This window comes from Artemia sp. Qi Xiang Cuo, chromosome 9, assembly GCF_049724085.1.
Source record: "Artemia sp. Qi Xiang Cuo chromosome 9, ASM4972408v1, whole genome shotgun sequence".
Lineage (NCBI taxonomy): Eukaryota > Metazoa > Arthropoda > Branchiopoda > Anostraca > Artemiidae > Artemia > Artemia sp. Qi Xiang Cuo.
The window spans coordinates 28,294,089-28,315,456 of NC_142802.1; the positions used below are offsets into that span (position 1 = coordinate 28,294,089).

Consider the following 21,368-nt stretch of genomic DNA (forward strand, 5'->3'; position numbering starts at 1 on the left):
TTTGTTTGTTGAACTTGTTGCATGCTGTTTTTCTCTTCGTGAAACATGTACATTGATTTTTTTCTCCTTCTGAAACTAATTTTGTTTATGGAACATACTGCTTGCATATTTTTTTATCGTGGAACTTGTTAAGTGCAGACTGTTTTTTTGTTCGTGAAACTTGTTGCACGTTGTTTTTTTTCTCTTCGCGAAACTCGTACACTGATTTTTCTCCTCTTGAAACTGATTTTGTTCAAGGAACTTATTGCGTTCTGATTTTGTTCATGATACTTGTTACATATAATTTTTGTTCGTGAAACTTGTTGCAAGTTGACTTTTCTCATCGTGAAACTTGCACATTGATTTTTCTCCTCTTGAAACTGATTTTCTCCATGGAACTTGTTGCGTGCTGATTTTTTGTACGTGTAACTTGTTTCATGCGGGTTTTTCTTCATGAACCTTGTTACATGTTAATTTTTATTTTTCTCAAACTTATACATTGATTTTTATCCAAATGAAACTGGTTTTGTTCATGGAACTTGTTGTATGCTATTTTTTTTATTCGTGAGACTTATTGCATGTTTTTTTTTCTTCGTGAAACTTGTACATTGATTTTTTATTTTTTCCTCGTGAAACCAATCTGTAGATGGAACATGTTGAGTGCTGATTATTATTCATGGAACTTGTTGAGTGCTGATTTTTTGTTCATAAAACTTGTTACATGTTGATTGTTTTCATTGTGAAAATCGTACATTGATTGTTTTCTCCTCGTGAAACTGATTTTGTTCATGGAACTTGTTGCGTTTTTATTTATGTTTACGAAAGCTGCTGCGTGCTGTTTTTTTCGTTCGTGAAACATGTTTCATTTGAGCTATTTCTCTTCGTGAAACATTTACATTGATTTTTCCTCTCATGAAACTGCTAACAAACTAGCGCACAAAAAATATTCTGTTCTACTTGATAAAAAAAAATGACCAGTATACACATTCCAATTTTATTTCTTACTTCAAAAATATCAATCTGATGACGTTAAAAAAAAATGTGTTCCATTGTCTAAAAAAATGTGCCCCTAACAAATAAACGAAACAACAACGCGATGTAAAGGAACTTTTTTTATTCCAATAATGAAGCATAGAATATTACACCTTATTAATATCTTTGAATAAAAACCTTCTTAGCCTAACATCCTCTCATTTAAGAGCAGTACACTCTTCTTGTGACAGTAATGGTTGGGAGGTATATCAAGGTGATTGCAGACCAATATTAATTTATTTTTGACTGTATCTTCTTGACACCATATATCGCTCAAAAATGTCATAGCCTCCAGTTAAAGCAGAAGGTTTCAGTGGAATGTTTTCCCCGTCAAATCCTTGAACAAAAAGTTCTCTCTTAATACTAAAGTTGCTCCCTTCTATTAGTTCATAACCGGTAAAATAATCATTCAGCTATTTTGAGTCATACACAATTTTTACTGAGGTGTCACCTAAACGTTCAATATGCATTTTGTTTTTGGTACTATTTGATTCATTGACTATATGATCAATAATAGTAATAACGTTCACTTGCGCTTCATTTTCCATCAATTCATGTTTATATTCATTGATGATAATATCTGTCAATGCCCTTTTTATTTTGCTTGTGATTTCACTGTCTATTGTCACGTTATTTTTACACAGATAACAGTTTTGGCACGTAGACAAGATATGATTGATGACAATAGAGCAGGAGTATGCCTGTCTTCTTCTTCTTGTCTTCTTTAAAATGCTAATACCGGAAAGGTGACGATGGGATGTATCAACAGGTAATGTGTTACCCCCAACAGTAGCAAGGAGTTTTCCCCTATCATCGACGATTATTTTTATGTTTGCCTTCTCTTTGAGCACTAACTTCTCTGGTAATGATACTCTAGCATATCCACCAATTCCACGATGGAAATTCTTGGGTACTCCAAAGGAATTTAACTCCTCACTGTCATGACAACGTACGCATACATTCCCAATAAGATCTCCACTTCTACTTGTTTCATAGTTTAAATATATTTCTTTGTCAGCATTCAACGCAACGATGACTTTATCATGTGTACACAATTTCCTCAAATAATTCCTTTTCACTTTTTTTTTAAGTATGATGCAGGTGTTTATCCCTCCAATGTGTGAAAATTACTGATTTAATACATACAATAAACTAGGTAGTGTCGATAACCGACCATAGAGTACCACTGGGAAAGTCGCGTCGTGTCTATGAGCAAGCGTAGATTACGATTGGTACAGCCGAAAGCATATTTCATGTCATTTTAAGATACGTAAAAAAAAAAAAGTAGAATAATTTTCTAAGTCCATAAAAATTCAGTCCAAAAAAGAGAAAAAAGTGCTACTACAAACATTATTCTTCTAATAGTAAAAGTCACGACTAACATATCTATATCATTCTCATTTTGAATTTGGAAAATATTAAACGTGAATCTTTTATGTTTTAAGTATGCTTCATGTCATTCTAAAATATGTATAAAAAAGTTGAAAAAACTGACTAAAAAATAGGGGTCGTTCCCTCGCGGGAGGGGGACGCGGGGGGGGGGTTGGTGTTCTTGAGTGGGGACATGGAACCCTACCATCAGAAGAAATTGTCTGTCCAGTATGCATCTCAAATCATCGTGGTATGCATATTCTTAGGATGATTCACGTTCGATTCCTACATCAAACAAAAATTTCCGTATAATATAACATCAAATAGAACACAAACCATTTAACAAGACATTAAACCATCCCTACAAATCATCCGTACATCCAAACAATAAAACATCAAATAAAACACCAATATAATGAACAATAAAAATCCTTACATCCATAAACATACAACATCCATACAATAAGATTGACTCCGTACATCCATACAATAAAACATCAAATAAAACACCAATATAATTAACAATAAACATCCTTACATCCATAAACATAAAACATCCTATTAGATTGGGTATGTGTCTGCTTGGAATATAGTCTCGCTTGTATGGATTGCTTATGGGTCTACTTCCTTAGATTGACACAATAAAGGGGTACTGTCCGCTCTCTTTCATTGACCCAATTAAGGGGTACTGTTCGCTCTCTTAAATTGACACAGTAATGTCCTACCTGTCCGCTTATCTATACAATAAAACATCCATAATAAAAACATTAAATAAAAACCAACCATATAACAATACGTATAATCAGTCATTAAGACATGCAAAAAAAGTTGAAAAAAAAACTAAATGTTTAAACGTCCATAACAGCCTATAAAACTATTAAAATCCATTTATCCATACAAAAAAAATTAAATAAAACACCAACTATTTAACAATAAGTATAATCAGTCATAAAGTAGCACACATAGTCATCTATATATTAAAAAAAAACTGTTCAAAAAAGATAGGGCCCCGCTCTCTATCATTAATACAATACTACTTAGGATCTCTCGTAATCGAGCGAATCTCTTGGAAGAAATATTGCTATACACAAACAACTTCGCTAAGCGTTACATGAAAATGCGAGAAGTGGAGAAACACCCTGCTGCATCACTGGGACAAAGCGACAAGCGACAATGACAATATATAAAAGCCTGTCGCAAAATACTGACTGGTTTGCGAGTAGGGTTGCCACCCGTTAAAAGAAAATCTTTAGACTATAGTAATTTGTTGGTTAGTGATTTCCTTCAAAATTCAAGTGATTTATATCCTGATTTAGTATTTTTTTTTTGTTTAGGCAATATAAAAAGTCACTAGAAATAGTGATAAATCACTAGGGGAGGCAACCCTGTTCACGAGTATGCCAAAACTACGACAAAAAGACGTATTTCACTCATTAAAGCTAACGAGAATAAATCTTATTTTGTCTCAAAACCCACCAGGGACTATTTGCAGAAAGACCTTTATCGATTTTTTCCGTCGTATTTTTTCAAATCTATGACAATATACCCATTTTAAGTGACTTTTACCTGATTTTTGAAACAAGTGAGTTCCAGGTTAATTTTTTAGAACAAGAATAATTTGTAATTTTGACCCTTCAATCAGTTGAAACGATGGTAAAGATCAAGAACAGTTGCTCTTCAAAAGGAGTCATGTTACAACAAAATGAGAGACATTTTTAGATTGCTAATATTATGCTCAATTTCATAATTTTGTTCGCTTTTTGAAAATTCATCCAAAGCCCCCCTCTAATCATCTCATACCTCTTTTGGCTATGTAAAAAAAAACTGACAGAACAATTGATTAAATTATTCAAAAACAGATAAAAATGGGAGAAAACGAGGAAAAATTATTCACTGATACTTGCTGCATATTATAAAGTAAGAGCTCCATCATCTTCTCTTTTTTTTGGGGGGGGGGGGGGCTGTATAGCCTAAGGCTATATGAGATCAATAAATGGAGATGGTTATGAATCGTCAAAAACTCGGACAAAACTATTAAATTAGCATAAAGTTAGCAATATAAAAATGTGTCCCCTTCTGTTCTAGGATTTTTCTTTTTGAAGAACCACTATTCTTAATCTTTACCGAACAATGGTAAAGGCTAATTAATGGAGTTCAGAGGTGGTTTCAGAGGGAGATGGAGGGGACACGTGCCTTGGGTGCAGACATTTTAGAAGCGCAAAATTTCAAATAAATAATCTAACGGTTATAATCATTTTCAAATTGTATTTCTATTTAAAATAATGGGGAGGGCGCAGTTGGTAAAATTTTGTTAAAATATGGCCCGAAAATTTTTGGGAGACAGGGAGGGGGGGGGAGATAATCAGGATTTGTCCCTGGCGCAAGAGAAACCAGAATTGCCACTGATAAAACTGCTTTTGATCCACTAAGAAAACAACCAGACCAACAAGCGAATAACTGGAAACAATAATCATCCATAGGTTTAGCGCCCCTCATAGCAACTGTAAATGGAGCAAATTGAGGCAATATCACTACAATTACGCATAAAGAGACCCAAGAACATTCTACTGCATCAAATTCCCTTTGGATAAGGTAACAAAGATAAATTGACCCCTATTGAATTACGGACTATGTTTATGACGTCACGGACCGGTTTTTTCTATTGAACAATTGTTACAACCAAACTCGATTTAGTTGAATCTTAGCAATGAGAGTGAGTATGATGATGGAAGTACGCTGGAAGGGGATGTATGTGGTGATAGTCTGTAATGAACCAATAGCCTATGGATCTCAACGTTTATATAAGATGAATTTTCAATTATTGTGCCAATATGGTCGGATTTTTTGTGTTGTCCTCTGATATTATTTAAAAAGATAAGATTATCCTGTGGTCCAGCATTTTCAAGAAACTCTTAGCCTAGTTAATAATTGACATATGAGGTATGTTGCATTCCTTCTTGGCTAGTGCATTCTATTGCGAGGAGACTATTAGGGGAAGGGAAGGCCCCTCCCCCGAATAGTATGTCATTCAATTTCTCTTTTGGTAGCCTGGGCCCAATGTTATTGCAAGCTTTTATTCATGAACCAAGCGCTAGACTAAAGGACACTAGACCGTCAATCATTTTGATCCGAAGCTTCCGTCAATCAATTGATTAAAGCATGATTGACCGTATAGGAGCCTGTTTAACGCTTGAGTCAAGCGTTGAGGGTGATTGATATGAAGTTTGAATGACTCAATTGGTTCCTAGACGGTCAGGTCAATATCTACCAAATCATATTATTGAGTTAGGACTAAAGTGAATACACCATTCGATGCCTTTTTTTATGCTAATTACGAATATAATAAGCATTTCTAGTGGAAATGAATTTCAGCCCCCCCCCCCTATATATGCCAATTCAGGGTTAGTTAGGTTAGGTATAGCCTATATAGGGGGGGGCTGTATGTCATTTCAAAGAGACATGATTATTAAATTTGTAATCAGCATAAAAAAAGGCATCGAATGGTGTGTTCACTTTATTTCTAAGTCAATAATATGATTTGGTAGATATTGACTGATGGTCAATCATGCTTTAGTCAATTGATTGACGGAAGCTTTTGATCAAAATGATTGACCGTCTGGGGTGTCCTTAATAGAGTAATGTCATTTGATTTCCTGTTCAACAATCTTTCCAAATATATAGCCTACCCTGAATTGGTATATATAGGAGTGGGGGGTAAAATTCATTTCCGACAAAAATGATTATTATATTTGGAAAGAGCGTAAAATTTGAAAGGGCTCCGTGTTACCATCGAAATCAACAATAAAAGATTTTGAAATTTAAAGCAAATTGATTTTTTGTGATAAGGGATACATTTATGATTATTCAAATAATTTAAAATGTATTTATTTTAAGTTTTCATTGCTATTCTAAGTTACGCATAGAAAATTTGTTTAGGTGCATTTTTGTTATGAATTTACGAGTCGGGAAAAAAATTTGGGGGAAGGGGTCCAAACTCCCTAACTCCCCCTGGATACCAGTGGCGTTGTTTAGGGGGAATGGCCCGTCCCCAATAATTTTTAGAAAATAATTATTATATAGCCCATACCCCTTAACTCTACGGATGTAGACCCCTCTTGCTACCCCCTCCCAATAAAATACTGGAGCTGCGACATTAATCCCTGTTGGATACAACATTAATGATACTACTTTTATTTATTTAGCATGTTTCTTTAAGATGTAGGCTAGTCAACCATTAAAGGGATACCGCTGATCTTTCTAGGCTATTTTTTTTTTCAAATTCGCATTGGGGCCCCCTAATGCGGGGTCCCCCTGCATTTTTGTTATTTCTTGCCCCCTCCCCCTTCAATAAAAATACTGGAGCTACACCCTGATGGATACGACATTGATGATACTACTTTTATTTATTTAGCATGTTTCTTTAAGAAGTAGGCTAGTCAACCATTAAACGGATACCGCTTATTCTTCCAGGCTATTTTTTTCAAATTCGCATTAGGCTATTTTGGTAATATGGATCGTCTTTTCAGACTCGTATCTAGGATATGAGAAATAAGTACGAAAAATAATGCAAATCCTCAGAATTTGTCTAGCAAACTTATGCTTATAGTCTGGGACTATGTTCAGGCAATGCAGGGGGGGGGCTAATAAAACCTACTATAAACTAGTCGATCCTTTTGGTAAGAATGTTTTCTATAAAAATTTTGCTTTATATGAACATAATCTTTCGTAACATTTTTCTGATTTTAACATTGTCTTGTTCTTGAAAGTTGCTGTAAATTTAAATTATAGATGGGAATATCCAGTTTGGAAAGATAACTTAAATTATTTTACGATAGTTGCTAGAAAAAATTCAAAGAAAAGTAACTTCCATGGATTGAATACGTTTTTATTTGAAGTTAGATTGCATCATATTGGACCTGTCATTGCATATGCAACATTCGTATCTCCGTAGGCTAATATACGATCTAAGAATATTTCTGATACACAGGACTTGGTTCAGTTCAGGCACTTCAGGTCAGAACATCACGACATGAAAAATTTGACAAAGAGAATGTAAGACAATTAAAAAGAATTTTGTATAATAATTCTGTCAAATTCTTCCAGTGTAACATTTCCTCTGGAATATTCAACCCCCAAAAATTTCCTTCCCCAAGAAAAATTCTCCCTATAGGCCTAGAAATCCACCCCAAGCAGAACCACTTCCCCCGAAAAATGTCTGTATATTTCCCAATAACAAATACTATACGTAAACAATGGGCGAGTTTCATAATTTACAGGCTTCTCACGGACTATGGGGGGTCATTTTACACTTAAAGACATAATTATTTTATCTTTTAACTGTACTGAAAAAAATGGCTATCTGAAAATTTTGATCAGGTAATTTTCGGAAACAAATGGGCGTGGGAGGGGCCAAGTTGCCCTCCCAATATTTTTAGTCACTTAAAAAGGGCGCTAGATCTTTTAATATCTGTTCGAACGCATTCTCTCCCGATCTTCTAGGAACATTATTTCGATGCAATCACCCCTGAAAAAAATAAAAAAAAATAAACACCCATTCGTGATCTGTCTTCTGGCAAAATAGCAAAATTCCACATTTTTGCAGATAGGAGCTGGAAACTTCTATAGTAGGGTTTTTTGGTACGCTGAATTTGATGGTGTGGTTATCATTAAGATTCCTTGAGTTTTAGGAGGTGTTTCCCTCCTATTTCAAAAATCAGGCAAATTTTCTCCGACTCGTAACTTTTGATGGACAACACTATGATTTTAACTTGATGAATCTTATGTATTTGGAATTAGCGTAACAAGCTGATTCTTTTTGTGTATCCATTCACAATAAAATTCTGTGTTTTACAGTTTTGGTTACTATTGAGCCGAGTCCCTCCTTACTTACATTTCGTTACCACGAACTGTTTGATAGACCAATGGTCGGCATAGCGCAGGTGCAGATCTCCTGATTCTATGCCTTCTGCCGGGAGTACTATTCCCGGTTGGGGGCAAATCATCCGACTCATTTAGTCATAGACTCTACCTAGACCCTACACACAGGGACTTAGTCTTGCTTTTAACTAATTAATGTTTAAATTTGGCAACCAGTCCTGTTAAAAGTTTTGCTGATAACAGCTTATGTGAAAAATGTTTTCTTTTTTCGTCGTCTTTTCATTTTAAATTGTCATTTTCGTTAACAAAATAGAAAAAAAAAACGCCGGAGCTGCCCTCCTAGATATTTAGAAATACACCCTCCCCTTCAAATTTTCATGAATTAACGCCTCTGCCTAGGAAGCTTTCTTCTCCGTTCCATGAACTTTTTACGAGATTTCTATCTCATACCGATACCGAGTTACAGACCGCTGATGAAGAGCGAAAGGCGAAGCTATGCTCCTAACCCCTATCAGAGGCAGCGCTATAGCATTGCCTACGGTAAAGGCCATACGGCTCCTATGTTTTATTATTATTATTTAATTTTTTCCCAGAGGCACTTCATATGGAAGGGGTCGTTGTAGAAACTTCAAGGGGGGCTCAATCGATTGGAAATCGAGAGTTCTAGTGCCCTTTTTAAGGGTCAAAAGTGATTGGAATGCAGCTAACCGCCTTTCAACGCCCACCAGTTCCCCAAACACATCCAATCGAAATTTTAAGATAGCCATTTTGTTCAGTGTAGCTGATTTCCGGATATAAATTATGTTTTTGAGGATGACACTCCCCCACAGCCCTCAGGGCAAGGGTTGTAAGTTATTCCCTGGGGGCATGTAAGGTTTTTTTAAAGAAAGCTTTGTCGTAAAAACTTCAAGAAAGATTCATTCAATTGGAAATTCAAAGGGCTAGTGCCTTTTTTAAGAGTCGAAAGTGATTGGAGGGCAACTAATCCCCCTCTCACGCCCACCTTTTTCCCAAACACATCCAATCAAAATTTTTAGATAGACTGTTCAAAGTAGTTGAAAATTCAGGGAATTAGGTCTTTTAGGATGACAACCCCCCCACAGCCCTCAGGGCAAGGGTTGTAAGTTATACCCAGGGGTCATATAAGTTTTTTGTTATAGAAAGCGTTGTCGTAGAAACTTCAGAAAGGGCTCATTCGATTGGAAGTTTTAATGGCTAGTGCCTTTTTAAATAGTCCAAAGTGATTGGAAGGCAACTAACACCCCTTCCACGCCCACCATTTCCCCAAACACATCCAATCAAAATTTTGAGATAGCCATTTTGTTCAACGTAGTTGAAAGTTCTGGAAATTGTATATTTGAACAGGGCACATCCTCAACAGTCTTCAGGGCAAGGGTTATAAGCTATCTAGGGGCATATATGATTCTTTAGGAGGGAATACTCTTTTAAACATCAAAGGGTTCATTTGATTGGAAATTGAAAGTTCTAGTTCACTTTTTAACGTCAAAAGATATCGGAGGGTAACCAGCCCCCCCTCCCCGCTCTCTTTTCCCAAATTTATCCGATAAAAATTTCGAGACAGCTATTTTGTTAAAAATAGTTCAAAGATAATAAAACAAAAACTCCGGTGTCGACACAACCCCTCAGGACCCGGGGGCAGGCGTTGTAATTTATGTCCTGGGGGCATATATGGTTCTTATGGAAGGGACGCTCGTATAAACTTTATATAGAGCACATTTGATTGGAAATTGAAAGTTCTAGTTAACTTTTTAAGAGTCAAAAGAGATTGGAGGGCATCTAGCCTCCCTCCCACCTCTCCACGCCCTTTTTTTCTCAAACCCATCTGATAAGAACTTTAAGATAGCCATTTGTTAAAGAAATAGTTCCAAGACCATATAACAAAAACTCAGGGGTCGACAAAGCCCCCCAGGGCCTGAAGGCAGGCGTTTTAAGTTATGCCCTTGGGGAATATATGGTTCTTATGGAAAGATTTTTCGTAAAAATTCATATAGGGCTAATTTGATTGGAAATTGAAAGTTCTAGTTCATTTTTTGATAGTCAAAAGAGATTGGAGGGCAACTAGCCCCCCCGCCCATTTTTTCCCGAATGCATCCGATAAAAATTTTGAGATACCCATTTAGTAAAAAATTGTTCAAAAATTAGATAACAAAAACTCATGTGTCGACACAACCCCCCAGGGCCCGGGGGCAGGCGTTGTAAGTTATGCCGTGGGGCATTTACGGTTCTTATGAAAGTGATTCTCGTATAGACTTCAGAGGGCTCATTTGATTGGAAATGGAAAGTTCGAGTTCACTTTTTAATAGTCATAAGAGATCCAAGGGCAATTAGCCCCCCCCCCCCTTCGCCTTCTTTTTCCAAACCCATCTGATGAAAGTCTTGATAGAAATTTTGTTTAAAAAAAATAATTCATAGGTCGGATAAGAAAAACTCCAGTGTCAATACAACCCACCAGGGCCCGGGAGAAGGCGGTCTAACTTATGCCCTAAAGGCATGTATGGTTCTTATGAAAAGGATGCTCGTATAAACTTCATAGAGTGCTCATGTGATTGGAAATTGAAAATTCTAGTTCACTTTTTAAGAGTCAAAATATTTAAGGGCAACTAGCCCCCCCCCCATGTCCTTTTTCCCCCGAACCCATCCGCTCCAAATTTTTAGATAGTCAGTTTTTTAAAAAAATTTCGAAAATTAGTTAACAAAACCTCCGGTGTCAACACAAACCCCCAGGGGGTAGGCGTTGTAAGTTTTGGCCTGGGGGCGTGTATGGTTCTTATGAAAGGGATATTATGTATAAACTTCAGAGGACTCATTTGATTAGAAATTGAAAGTTTTAGTTCACTTTTTATGAGTCAAAAGATATCCGAGGGCAACTAATCCCCCCCATACACCCTTTTTTCCTCAACCCTATCCGATAAAATTTTAAAAATAGCTATTTCATTGAAAAGAATTCAAAGGTCAGGCAAGAAAAACTCATGTGTCGACGCAACCCCCATGGCCCGGAGGCAGGCGTTGTAAGTAATGCTCTGGGGGCATATATCGTTTTTATGGAAGAGATGCTCTTATAAACCCCGGAGAGGTTTCATTTGACTTGAAATTAAAAGTTCTTGTTCGCCTTTTAAGAGTCAAAAGAGATTGGAAGGCAATAAGCCCCCCTCCCCCTCTACACCCGAAATGTGTCAGATAAAAATTTTTAGATAGACATTTTGCTAAAAGTAGTTACAAGTTCAGATAACAAAAACTCCGGTGTCGACACAGCCCCCCAGGGCCCGAGGGTAGGCGTTGTAAGTTTATGCCCTGGGACATGTATGATTGTTATGGAAGGGATGCTCGTATAAACTTAAAAGAGGGCTCATTTGATCGGAAATTGAAAGTTATAATTCACTTTTTAACAGTAAAAAGTGATCACAGGGCAGCTAGCCCCCCCCACACTCCATTTATTTTTCCCAGACGCACTTCGTGTAGAATGGGTTGTCGTCTAAACTTCAAAGGGGGTAAACTTTTTCACTTTGATATTGTTCCTTTGATGCCAGTTTGATACTCTGATGAAGATTTGATTTTGTTTTTAAGTTTGATTTTGAAATAAGGAATTTTTTTAAACTTGAAACTTTTTGCAATCAAAAACGAACAAAATTTAATTAAAAAAAACTTCCCGAATAATAAATAATTCAAAGAAAAGTAAAGGCCATTTTAAACTTAAGCTCAGCAGATACAAATACCTGTTAAAATTCAAACTCAAAACGACCAGAAATTACTATTAAAGAATAAATGAAACTCAAAACGAACAAAAATTAAATAAACAATCATAGCAAAAAACATAGAACAAGTAATAATATAAATGAGTAAATACATCTTAAAGCGAGTAATGCTTAGATTGAATATGAAAATCAAGCTTAAAACGAAAAAAAAATATTTTGCTATTGAAGTATAAATGAAACTTAAAACAAACAGAAATTAAATAAACAATCAATTTAAACAAACATACAATAGATATTAATGTAAATGAATAAATAAATCTTAAAACGAGTGAAACTTAAATTGAATATACAAATCAAGCTTGAAACGAACAAAAATCACTACAAACAATAGTTTGGGTAGCGCCTCCTTCTCTCACTGTAAAAGTCTAAAACCTACAGCGTCATTGGCACTTTACTGAAAACTATATGCGTCTTGAACCGTCTTGGAAAGTATAAACGACATTAAATTGAATATTTAATATGTAATGATATTAGTTGTTGAAAGATCCATCAGTTCAAGTACTTATTTTACTCTAATTTTATTTTTATTTTAAAATTTATGAAAAAAAAAGAAATCACAACAGAACAAATTACGAAACACACATTAACATGATACATAGCGAAAAATACCTTATGGTAATTTATCGAGAAAATAAGTTTAATTCCATATAATTATTAATAATTAATTGTAAAAATTTTTCCTTCTTTCTAATCCCTTCTCTATGTACGCACCAATACAAAATATTGTGGTTGGATTACTACTTTGTAAAATTCCAGGAAGCAGCAAAACAATCCCATGTAAGTAATTTTCCCTTAAATCAGAGAGCACCGGGCACTTTCGGAGAAAATGGTCCAAATCTTCGTCCTCGTAATTCGTTTTCAATGAAGTGCCAATGACGCAGTAGGCTTTTGGTTTTTATTTACAGTTAAGGAGGGGACAGTATCCAAACTCTTGTTTGTAGTGAAACTATATTCGTCTTGAACAACTTCAGAAAGAAATAATAAATTAAACTGAATATTTGATGTGTATTGATATTAATGGCTGAAAGCTCATCAGTTCAAAATTTTACTATAATTTTAATGTTTACTTTCAATATTAAGTACAAAAGGATAAATAAAAGTTCAAATAGGGATAAAATCCTTTTAATAGACAGTGTTTTTTATAACAGTGATAGAAATTCACAAAAATACCAGATATTTCGGTCACATATACAGTGACCGTCATCAGTGGTAAAACTAAAATAAAACAATTTAAAACAAAAGTTTATATACTAAATCAAATAACACTACATATTGTTTGAATCTCTAATTCATTTCAAAGCAAAGGCGGAAGCTATTCTCTTTGACCTTCTTGGATTCGGTTCATTAGCGTTCAATGATATAACATTTGGACAAAGGTCAACTACATTGGGTGAATTGAACTTTACTCTGTCAGATTTTAATAAATTATCATAGACAGAGTTCAGCCCATATTAACCTGTATCCCGATTCAAAGCAATATTCTTGAATAAGATTTTCTTTATTTCAAGAATTTCACGAAAATTTTGCTTTAAACCCCGATCCCTAGAAATCAAAGAGACAATCTCGAACAAAATAAAATGGTCTGGAAAATTAAAAATATGTTCTGAAAGGGCTGAAGTGAAATCTTCAGACTTAGAATCTTGCTTTAAAGCCGAAGAAATAGAATCTTTGTGTTGTGATAATCTCATTTCCAAACTCTGGTTAGTACGTCCCACATATGAGCTTCCACAAGTACATGGGATCTGATAAACCCCACTTTGTTGCCCCAATGAAGGTAGATCCTTCCCAAAATTTAGAAAACTACCCAAAGTATTATTACTGTTTAAAACTACCCTTAGACCAATGCTTTGTAAAATTCTTTTAAGTTTTTAACTTAGCCCGGGTACATATGGTAAGGAACAAAAGACATCCTTCTCCTGAGTTGTCTCCAGGACTTCCTTAGAAATTTCTAGAAACCTTTTTCTTCTGTTTGAAAAAGTCTGGTTAATTAACCATTCTGGATACATGTTGCTTATTAGTATTTTTCTTAGAAGACACAACTCCTCAACAAATTTTGGAGACCAAATACTAAAGATCCGATTATTTAAAGAAATGATCAAACCAATTTTTACTTGGTGAGGAGCGTGACGGGACAACTATAAGACAAAAATCTATTGTTATTTCTTGGTTTTCTGTAAATTTTAAAATCCAGACTATTTTGATTTTTCAAAAGAAGAACATCAAGGAAAGGAAGTTTCCCATTCTCTTCCAATTCAACAGTAAACTTAAAATCTCCTTCCAAACAATTAAGATGTTCCAAAAATCCTTTTAATTCCTCCTCCCCATAATCCCATACTTTTATAATGTCATCCATATACCGGCCCCAGAAAATATGTTTTAAAAAATATGAATCTAACGCAATTGTTTCAATATTCTCCACAAAAATATTAGCTAATAAAGGGGATAAAGGGGCCCCCATAGGTAAACCATTTACCATTCTGTTCGTTTTAAGTTTCATTTATACTTCAATAGCAAAATATTGTTTTTCGTTTTAAGCTTGATTTTCATATTAAATCTAAGCATTACTCGCTTTAAGATCTATTTACTCATTTATATTATTACTTGTTCTATGTTTTTTGCTATGATTGTTTATTTAATTTGTGTTCGTTTTGGGTTTCTCTTATTCTTTAATAGTAATTTTTGGTCGTTTTGAGTTTGTATTTTAACAGGTATTTGTATCTGCTGAGCTTAAGTTTAAAATGGCCTTTACGTTTCTTTGAAAAATTTATTATTCGGGAAGTTTTTTTTTAATTAATCAGAAGTAAAACACATGCTTCGGGTTAAAAAAATTGCATGGAAACCCATTATTCATTCATCCTTCAACAGCGGCTACACTGCAAAGATTCCACCTAAGCAGTTAAAATCATGTCGTAAATTCTTAAATGGACATCCCTATTTCCAAGACAAAATGCATGGGACGGTTGTTATCAAAATATATGGAGCATTTAATAATTTTATATATAGCCATGCTATTTGCTATTATTCATGCTAATCTAAGAAATTAAAGGAAAGAAAAATTTCTGAAGTGATTAGTTTACTAGGGATAGGGAAAGAGCTTGTCGAGCGGCAGGCATAAAAAAACGAGCTTATACCGTTTTGTGAGGAGCAGAAAAAATAGGTTACCGCCCTTCCTCAGCCACAAAATTGTAGGTCCTCTTAACCCCCCCCACCAGGGGTGGATCCAGGATTTTTTAGGGGGGGGCGACAAATAGGTTGATCCGAAAAAAAAAATTAGTGGGGGCGCAAAATAGGTTGATCCGATAAACTTGCGTTAGGAGCAAGTTTAATTAACGCAAACTTGAGGTAATTAAGTAAATTACACTACTTTAGACTACGCTAGGGGGGTGCGCGTCCCCCCTTTGGATCCGCCCCTGCCCCCTCCCTCCCAAAAATATGGTATGTGAAAGTTACAAATCGATCCCTCAACCCTTTGACAAAATCGGATATACTTACGAACTAATTATTTTGGTTGTCACCTTTTAATTAAACTTGCTGACTGTATGCAATAGGTTATACAGTAATTGGATGTACTAACCAGTCCTTATGCTGCTTGCATAATAGCAGAGAAAAAAGAACTTTGATAATTTCCTTTTATAATGTACAGATTCTACATATTTTTGGATGGAACTGGAACTTCAGTCCTACGTGCTGGCTTGCTTTGACCTATTTTAATATGTAAATGATGTCTAGAAACGTCCTAAGGCTTAAATGCTAGTGACAGTTGTTGCTTTCTAGTCCTTGAGGATTGGCTCCTGATAATAAATCATACAAGATTTATTGTGAATGAGTTGAATATCCAAAAATGACCTAAAGGCCAATAAAAAAGTATATTTCGGAAAAAAATACACACTCTAGGGAGCTTATTAGGGGAAGGGGCCTCCTTCATAGGGTAGTGGGGCCGCTTGCTTATCATGTGACTTTCAAGCCTCGTGTAAATTAATAAAAACCTTCTGAAGGAATTTGTTGAACGGACTTGAGAGCAAAAAAGAAGCACGAAACCGTTTGAAAGTAAAATGCTCGTATTTTGGCTCTGAAAGTCCTTAAAACTAGAAATTTTTAAAACGTATTTTGGTAAGGAAAGTCCTAAAACTAGAAATTTTTGAAACAGTTCCTAAATTTTGCTTCTATAAAATTTCTTTTGTCCCAAACTGAGCGTTGTGCGGGTATAAATTATTCCCGACAGAACTTTTTGGTAAGCTTTAAGTAATGAGTAAGCTCAGAGTAGTGTCCTTTTTGGTAAACTTTTTCTCTTAATTTTTCGCTAGGATTAAGTTACAAATAACAATATAAAATTATATGTTCAATATACAATCTTTCATATGTATTCGCAATGGCATTCTAATAAAACAATAGTAAAACTAAACGACGCCCATGGAATCTCAATTCTTCATGATCCCAAATATCATTAAGTTTTATCAAAATATACCACAGTATTTTCGCAGTCCTCAATTAGAACACGAAATATACCTCATGTAACAACAATTTTATATGCAATATGTCAAGTCGTGACTTCATAAAAAGAAAAATTACATGACCGTCATAATTATGAATTTGACCTACGGGTAACCTAAAATAATAAGTTTTTTACAGAAATTCGTTTTACGACATTTTTATCCCTGATTATCAACATGACTATATGGGGAGTGTGTATACTCTACTGGACTGTTATTGAATAACAATTAGGGGTACTTGGGCTTTATATGGCCTTTCTAAAAAGTCAAGTTTGGTTAATGCTAATGAAATAAAATAGAATGAATATATAATAATTTAGGAACAAATTTTGGCTAAATATTTGCATATTTTGGGGTTGTTGTGAGTAAACCTTGGTATAAATTAAAAACATAACCTACCCTAGCCCAACCTAGGCACTTTTATTCCCCCCACAATCCCAAAAAACAACTATATAAAATTTGTATACGCAATGAAAACCACGCTATGGATTGCATTACTCTATAGCTGTCTCTTGAATTAACCCATCAAAAACGGGTTTTTCGTGACTGGTTTCGTTGTAAAGGTCCATATAGTGCCCAAGTGCCCAATTAGGCTATATCACTTCTTGTTTTGAATGGTAGAAAAAAAGTAATCCATGAGTCTGCGCTATAGTTTTTCTCCTTTTACATTTCAATCTCCTCAACTTTGTAGTTGCATTCATCGTCGTCATTACAATTTTGTCTGGAGGTATTGCTTGTCATGTAACAACTAATGCAATATCAATAACCTTGTGCTTACCGCTTTGGTGATACGATGCATACAATACGTGCATCGTATATCCAAGCTCCCTCTACCCAAGGGGCATATCCAAGCTTTTTGTTCGAGGGGGGTATTTTTGGAGGGGGAGGGGGTTTATAATTTTTTTTAAACATAAAAAAATTTTTTTCTATTCTTTTTGTTACGTTTTTATGAGTCGGGCAATTTTTTTGTGGGGGGGGGGGTCAACCCCACTCCTCCCCCTGGATACGGTCTTGCCTCTACCTCATATTATGTTATGTAATTGAAAAGTGTTCGTAATTCCTAGCCATTCACTAATATGAAACTATCACGTGGCATTATATTACCTGAAGTGCGTGTTTCTCCGGAGGATCGTTGTCAAGGCGGTACAGTTGTACCGTCTTTGGTACAATTTAAAGGTTTTGATACAATTCAGTTCATGTGTAATTTGTTTATGCAATTCATTTTCCGGTACGTTTTGGTTTTGTTTGCTCATTTCTTACTGTCAGATCTTTTCAAGTTTTACTTCATTGAAAATTTTGTCTTGTTACCGAAAATTTTTAACCTGCTGTTCAGATAGCACAGTTTTATCTCTCGTGGTGCAATTTTAGTTGGGAAACTTGTAAAGTTTTTTTCACAGCATTGGCAACGCTGCTCTGGAGTACTTTTATAATCTATGTAAGTGCTTTAGAAAGGTGGTGTGTGATCATCATAGAGAGTATCCTATCGTGTTTTTTTGTGTTTTTTTTGGCTGTGGGATAGGCTTGGGAGCTAGGGACTTTAGTAGAGGTAGTGGAGTTCTACGAGTGAGTTTGGTGGAAGAGGCAAATATTTTTTTTTTCTTTGCGGTCCTCACAAAACAGCATTCGCTACGTTTTTCCTCTTATTAAATCCCTGTCGTCTGGCAGGTTCTTTGGCTTGTCAGTAAATAATTGCCGATCTTTCATATGTGTGTACCGTATACTGGGAACGGTCGAAGCTGTATCATGTAGGCGTGGGGGCTGTTTTCTGGGCAGTACCTCAGATGCATCGCTACGCAAGTTTGGAATCCAGATGTGTTTGTCTATTGAATTCGTTTGAGTTAAACCTAAGAGTTATAAATAAGAAACAAACAATTGTTCAGTGAATTCTTGTTCTATATTTTAAAATCAGACAATTCTTAATGTTCTAGGGTTGAACTAATAAAATGCAAAAAAGTAGCAGACGTTAGATCGGGCTCTCGTGCATTTGAAGACAGGAAATAGATGTAGCCCTCTCCTTATGGCATATTTATTTTGAAGAGATGATGTGTCTAATTATCTTGTCTTGGTGTATGTTCAGCAGTATACACAAAAAGAAATCTAACTGTCTTGATACATTAATAACTTGCTGCAGCTGGTACCAAACCTTGGGTAAGCTCCCTCGCGGACGTTACTTCTCTAACCAACCAACATGCTCAGTACATCCATCCTTGTCTACTTCTATAAAAGCCCTGTATCTTGCCTTTTGCCTTTGTTATTTCCTTTCAGTTTAAGTTTTGGGCACCCGGTTTACGAAAATCATGGTTGAGATTAAGATGTTGTTTTAATTGGTTGAGATCCTTACCTAATGGTTAACGTGTCCTATGCATTAAATTGAAGTATGTTGTTTTCTGTGGGATTTAAAACCTGATTTTTACCGATTTTGATTGAGCCTATTAAAACAAATTGAAAAAAATAAGTTTTTGGAAGAAAAGTATAGAGGCATGTTAAAACCTAAGACAGGCAGAAATAGAATCTTAGATTAATTTCAGGCTTAAAAGAAGATAAATTACCGTTAATGACTTTATGCATACAAAATAGGAACATCAATTAAAACAAATAATCACAACAAATATAAAGATAATTTATGCCGCTATAGATGAATAAATAGGTCCTAAAATGACCATAGATTAAGCTAAATAATCAAGGCAAACTTAAAACGAATAGAAATTTCCACAAACAGGAGTAAGGCTTCGCCCCCTAGGGCCTCTAAAAGCCTTAGCGTCATTTTAGCTTTAATGAAAATACTTTTTATTTCCAGCACTTTGTCATATGTCATAACATCAGTAACAATATAAAAAAAAATTAATAATGTCAGACAGCCAGGTACTATTTACAAACAAGAGTGGTGCTACTCCCTCTTTCTTTCAGACCCTCTAACCGACTTGAGCGTCATTTGAATTTAATGGAAAACTATACTTATTTTGAAAAGTATGGTTTTTGTTTGTCAAAACATCGACAGGAAAAAAAAAGAAGAATATCACCATAATAATCAAGGTGACTGGAAAGAACTAATGAAAGCAGACTGATTGCTTAATATGTAATGATATGAATTCCTGGAAGTTTCGGCAATTTTTGATTTTTTGATATTATAGCTATGAACGAGAAAACGTATAAAATATGATATGTTTTCAATAAAGCGCAAAAGACGATATGGCCTTTGCTAGTAATGAGGAACGGGGGCTTGATTATTGAAGTAATGGATGCCAAACATTCTTTTTCCCACCAATTTGAGGGGTTAGAGCCCATCATTTTAATCTTGATTATATCTCGGTATACTAAAATTAACTGTTTATGGCCTCTATTTGATGCTTTTTTCAGGGATGGGATATCAATGCTCTCAAACAGCGTCTCAGGATGTAACTTCTGGCCCCTAGCCCTCTTCCCCCTGGATTTAGTGCTAGTCAGAACCACTCGCCCTTCGAGGAGGCGACCGCTTTCAGAAATCACGACCACGAGGTGGCGTGTGCCAAGCGAGGCGGAGACTGTGCCAAGCGTGGTGAAACTGTGGAGCTTAAGTGGGGCTCTGAGATGTACACCAGGTGCTGGAAAGTGGACGCCCTCTCCTCGTCATCCATATCAATAATCAGTCCTCTTCAAGAGTCTCATTTAGGCTCTTCGAGACAGAGGCGGATACAGAATTGATGTTTAGGGGAACCAGCGAAATTTCAGCTCCCTCCATTCCTGTAGTTAGTGCAACTTTAGGAGGGCACATGCCCTTAAAACCCCGGATCCTTCTTCTTCTCATTTGAATTAATATGGAGGAGCTTTCACATAATCTCGTCATCGGAATCATATTCTGAGCCCTGCAGTGGGTTGCTGCAGCTCAGCTGAGTTCGAACTCTGGGTCCCATATTACCAAGCAGAAATCAATCTCACTTCGCCAGTGCAGGACGCCCTTGGTTTCACCTCTGTTTGAGATTTATTTCTGCATAAGGAACGACTGTCGACTAATTTTTATACTGTGGAAAAAAAGAAAAATAATAATACTGAATGATTTAATATTTCCGGTGTTTCGCATCTGGCACCGCTATCCTCATTTTTATACTGTTTTTATAGTTTAATTTTCGTAAACAATTGACTTTTTATTATCTAGTTTGAATTTCCTCACTCGATGCTGCAGCAATGATAATAACAATGGCAAGATAACCATGTTGTTATGTAATATACTATAAAAGAATTAGATACTTGAAGATTGATAGCTTTTCTTTTTCAGATATTTATTCATAACCATGAACGAAAAATGGGGCATAAAATAATCGCTAGACTTCCAAAAGATTTCTACCGTAAATGCGTAAGTATCTTATTGTTGTTCTTTTTTTTCACTGTAGCAACTTTTTCGGTGCGATGAGTGGCTACGCAGTAATATTGCGAAAAAGTCTTTGGCTGCTATGATATTCGAACCTGTTTTTAGGGGGGGGGGGCGTATTGCTTGTTGGAGGTTGTTATGACTGTAAAAATAATGGTACTTGTGTATTATACCGATTACACCCGAGAAGTGAAGTTAGGTTAATCATTCTTACTACATAATATGCAGAATAATCATGGTTAACACATTTTGCATGCAGCCTCGCTATACTTCACCCCTAACTCCCCCCCTAATGTGCAAATATATAGCCCAAATTATATGCGTTCAATGCTTTCTGTCATCCGTTGCTCGTTTTTTTCAGTTTTCATTCCGTCACAATTGATTTAATTTACAGGTGCACGGGTTGAAACAACTGAGAGGCATTGGGAGAATAGATAGGAAATATATAGTTTGGGCCATATATTTGCACTTAGGGGGGGGGTAGGGGTTTAAGTATAGCGG

The 21,368-nt window shown here is 35.6% G+C and overlaps 1 long non-coding RNA gene across 1 annotated transcript in view; it reads left to right on the top strand.

Annotated features, from left to right (window-relative positions):
• Nucleotides 1-5,158: 5,158 nt before the first annotated feature.
• The window catches only part of LOC148948528 (uncharacterized), a 38,738-nt gene continuing 22,528 nt past the window's right edge, over nucleotides 5,159-21,368 (top strand). Inside the window, exons 1-2 of the long non-coding RNA XR_016142196.1 lie at nucleotides 5,159-5,322; nucleotides 20,775-20,852. This is a non-coding gene — a long non-coding RNA (uncharacterized LOC148948528). The remainder of the gene's footprint in view (nucleotides 5,323-20,774; nucleotides 20,853-21,368) is intronic.